This window comes from Hippocampus bargibanti, linkage group LG04, assembly GCF_051943395.1.
Source record: "Hippocampus bargibanti isolate YZ-2025 linkage group LG04, ASM5194339v1, whole genome shotgun sequence".
NCBI lineage: Eukaryota > Metazoa > Chordata > Actinopteri > Syngnathiformes > Syngnathidae > Hippocampus > Hippocampus bargibanti.
Window position 1 is genome coordinate 28,812,448 of NC_142737.1, and position 4,732 is coordinate 28,817,179.

General features: G+C 37.7%; 1 long non-coding RNA gene across 1 annotated transcript; it reads right to left on the bottom strand.

Moving 5' to 3' along the window:
- Positions 1–2,696: 2,696 nt before the first annotated feature.
- On the bottom strand, positions 2,697–4,732 carry LOC148899637 (uncharacterized). The gene is made up of 5 exons (XR_016114874.1): positions 4,675–4,732; positions 3,875–3,949; positions 3,732–3,770; positions 3,237–3,323; positions 2,697–3,134 (listed from the first exon to the last, which is right to left on the bottom strand). It is a non-coding gene; the product is annotated as an uncharacterized LOC148899637 (long non-coding RNA).

Genomic DNA, 4,732 nt, shown 5'->3' on the forward strand with positions numbered 1-4,732 from the left:
TTTGGGGTAGCCATTAGAACGTTTAATCCCCTCCACATATTATATACAAAGCGCACAACGAATTAATGAATAACTAGTTTTCAAATTTGAAGTAAACAATAATTACTGTTATAGTAGTTTACATGGGACAATTTGACATGTTGTTTCGGACTTTAGAAAGCATCATGGAATTTCACAAGTTTGATTTATTTTGTGGTCCGAATAAAATGATGTGGCGGGCTCGGTTTAGCCTCCGGGCCTAGACTTTGACTACAGTGCTGTAAGATGTCTCAAATATTGCATGCACCATATCTACACTGTAGAAATTTGCTGAAACTGACATATGTCATATATCATGTACATCTGCAAGGAATGAATTTTTATATAGTTATTATTTCAATATTGAAAATGTATTTATGAAATAGTGAAAGCTGACCATGACTTTGCCGTGAGAATTAATGCAAGGAAGTTTTCCTAAAAGAGTAGATTGTGAAGACTTTACCTTACTTTGGAAAAGTGACGGATCGAGAGCATCACCAGACACATCAAGAGCATCACATGAGTTGCTATCCAAATGCTCAGAGTACATCTCCCCGACATTAACCCTTTAAGGGACAGCAGTCACTACAGTGGACAGCTTATCATGTTATCAGGTTACGGATTTTTTTTAACTGTTCTTCCCTTTGCAGTAATAAATATAAAACATGTGGAACATTACATCCAATTAACATTTTATAAGCTCTTTTAGCAAATGTCAAAATTGCATTTTGACATTTCTTCTTTTTCTTAACACTGTGTGAAGACATTACTCAACAAATGATACATTGTCTTTCACTTATATAGAGGTTTTCTATTACCCACTCTGAGTGGGTCAAAGCACTTCCCATTGGCTTGTCATTCACCTGCTGATGATGCAGCGTCAAGATCAACTGCTTCCGCATCTCACGAAAGGACATTTTGACGAAGTCACAAGGGCTGGGGATCATACCCACAACCTCTGCATTGAGAGACAACCACTCTAACCCAGTCCCCAAACAAATATGACATGGAGATCTACAGGGTCAGTTCTGACAAATTGGGCGTTCAAAGCTTCTGCGCTCACTTCCAAACATAGCTCATCAAAGTTGCGTCGATGTGCTGTTCTCCATTTCCGATTCTGCTTGGAGGAGCTCCCTTGGTGGCTTCGTGAGCTCCACATCACTGTGTAAAAGACTTTACGAGATATTTTACCATGACCGCAAACCTTTTCACATCTGCAGTTTCTCTGGGTGTAAGGATTACCGCAATGGCTTTGAATTTACCCAGTCTGTGACCGTGCCCTTTGCCGTCACAATGTGACCAAGAAGCATGAGTTCTTTTCACAATAAACTGACACTTTTCATTGCTGTGAGTCATCCCCTGCTGCTGGAGCCATCCAAGTACTCTGTGAAATCTGTTGTGTGTTCTTCTCCGGTGGACACAAAAGTCAAGGTGTAATCTGCATGACGGACCATTCTTTCCAGTCCTATCATCATATGGGTCAGACTCTTTTCAAAATTCTCCTGTGCTGACAATGTGCAAAAATGTAAGTTTTTGGAGCAGTCTCTTCGAAACGGTGTGATAAACTTGGTCAATGGGACTGATTCCAGATACAGTTATACCTCAGTTTACGAACACCTTGGCTTATGAACTTTTCGGTATACGAACGTTACATTTACGACATTTACGAAAATTTTACCTTGGCATACGAACTTTTTTTCGTACATGGAGTTGCCTCAATGCTTAACAACGAAATGGCAGCCGTCTGTTTTTGTCCTCTATTCCCCACCCCCAGAGTTTGATTAAAGCCACGTGATTGTTGCAGCAGTGAGGGGGGTGGTTTAAACATTAAAGAGACAGGCAGACAACAGTGAGAGTTTCAACTTTGATAGTTCAAAGGCAGTGTAGACTGCAAGGTTAAAATATCCCATCAATCAGGCTCCACAAATAACCTGCAGAAGCATCTGTATACTTGATGCAAAAAGCTATCAACCCAGCTAAACAGAACACACACTGTAAAACCCAACAAGTTGAAAGTACTCAAAATTTATATGGCAACTGATTACGTCAAAATTTTTGAGTACAGTTAACTCAAAGTGTTTGAGTAGAGTTAACTCAAAATGTTTGAGTACAGTTAACTCAAAATGTTCAAGTAGTTTACTCAAAATGTTTGAGTAGTGTAAATAAATTTTGAGTTTGTCTGAACTTAAAAGATGTACTTTCAGTTTACTCTAATGTTTTCTTAATTTTTAAATTAAAATTATGTTTCATATTTAAGCTTAACCAACTCAAATTTATAATGTTCCATGAAAACATATATTCATGTATACTGTACTTACATTTGCCTTCTATGTCTAAAAACAAAAACACACCTCACGTCTGTTTTAGTTCACATTTTTTATTAAGGTTTAAAACAACCTTTGATAAAACAAATGATAACAGTACCAAAATGCACAGCATGTCCACGTACCAAAACAACAAATAAACCCCTGAGCAGAAGATGTGAAATAAACACAACAAAACAGAAAAAAACAACAAATTATACTCTGCTGTTCTGTTAAAAAAATAAATTATTTGAAAAGCATATACTTGAATAAATACAACCGAATACATTTCAATGTACTCGTTATAAGGTGCAAATCAAGGTAAAACTTACTAAAAACAAACACAGTATTCCTGAAACGAAAAAAGACATCCAAGTTTACATATCAAAGTATTAATATAAAATCAGTCACAAACAGGTATACAAAGCAGAGTAAAACTAAAGTTACTTATCGAGTGTTGCTTTGTTCCGTAATATTGGAGGCACTGGTGCCTTCAATATTGCGGAACAAAGCATTTTTCAAACTTAGCAAGCATGGTTTGAGTGGTCTGTTATCATGAAGACACAGCAGTATTTTCTGAATGAAGGTGAATGTGAGGATTAATTTTCTTGGATAATCTAAATGCAATGCATACATTAAACCAAACAAGAGGAGGTGTGCATCAGCCAACCTGGGGAGACATCTCACAATAATGCCATCTTCTATCACAACAGAAATGCTGTCGGGGTTAAACAAGATGGCACCAGTGAGGTTGTCAGTTGTTACGGAGAGAAGTGCGACAGGAATGTTTTCAATGTCTGGATCCTCTTCCCACTGCAAAATACACACAAACGTACACATACAGAATAAAGTAAAAGGTTATAGCATATATTGTGGCCATAGATAGACATTTGTGTTAAGTCAGGTAATACATACATTGCATGTCTTGAAGAACTCGGAGTCATCTTCGCCCGAGTATCCAGGGATGTAGAACACAGTTTGCATCTCCAGTCCATGTTAGGCCTGCAATTACATTAAACATTTTTCAAGAATGAGTACGTGTTTGGATAAGCAAAGTAAAGTTGGTGTGATTCTAGTGGGTCCAAATTAAAGACAGTTACGGATTATTATAGCTCAAATCCAAGCATGTCCTTCGTAATAGTTTGGAACCTCCGCACTATCCCTATTGCAATTTAACAACTGCATCACTGTAATGATTAATGAACATCAGTTGTCGGTAAGAGCAGAGGAGAATGTGAGACTTGAGATTGTTTTAAAGAAAGAACAGTCAATGAAGTCTCAACTAATGGTGTAAAATACTCCAATATATGTTAAAAAGGTAAAATTCTGTTCAATATAAAAAATACCTATATGTAGTATGATATTCATCAGGTAATTAAGAATATAGCACAAATAAAAATGTAAACATACCTTCGATAATGGTGATGTTGCTCAATTTGCACCCGGGGGCTGAAAGGTTGAAGAGAAAAAAACATGACAATGAATGTAATCCTTTAATTTAATAAAACACATTTATCCATGTTAACTTTTTAAGTTTAATAAATCTAATGTACCAGATTAAATGATGCAATCAAACCAGTCAGGCATTTGCAGTTTGATGACTTGGCCTCCAGCAGCTCTTCGGTATCCTTAAAATGCCAAAAATACATTTTAAAAAAAGTTCATGTTTAATTTACACATGCATAACCATTTAAACTGCATCAATTGTACATATTCCAATCCACTATACATTTTTTGGCTATCATTATATTTACTTAGTGCATTCTTAAAACTGCAGCACTACCGCTGCACGTGTATAGATATCTTAAGCCTATAGCTTGTGCTGGACACTGACACGCGGTCCTGTCGTTTGCAAACAAAGTTAACGCATTAACCTGCTGGGCGTTGCAGCCACGGCGTGGAGGATTTCGTGTGACCCTTTATATAAACCTTAATTTTACACCCATTTGACGATTACTCTCGGACCTTCGCGGACACAAACATAACCTGCAACAGATATTACTCGGTCACCGCCCAACTAAACCTGCGCGGTACTATTCTCTAAATAACACTTCTGTGTCTTTCAACAGACAAGAGACGTTTAAGAAAAATTCATACATATATCGCCACAGCGCTTAACATAGGAGAAGTCCCGGGCTCAAGACAACGCAGCTGAAAGAGTGGATGAGAAGGCCTCAGTCGCAAGCACGAACACGGACTAGCATCTTTGCTAACTTGTGAAAGGCGGCAAGTTCCACAAACTGACTTTCCAATTTTGCCGTCGACACAACAAAATATCCTTTTTCTGTGCACCGACTACAGCATTGATACACTGGGTCCTCGTAATATTAAATAATGTTGTTTGTCTTCTCACCTGAATTCGTGGGTCTCTGCACGCTTCAGCCGTCGAGAAGTAAAAATGGCCCCGGTGA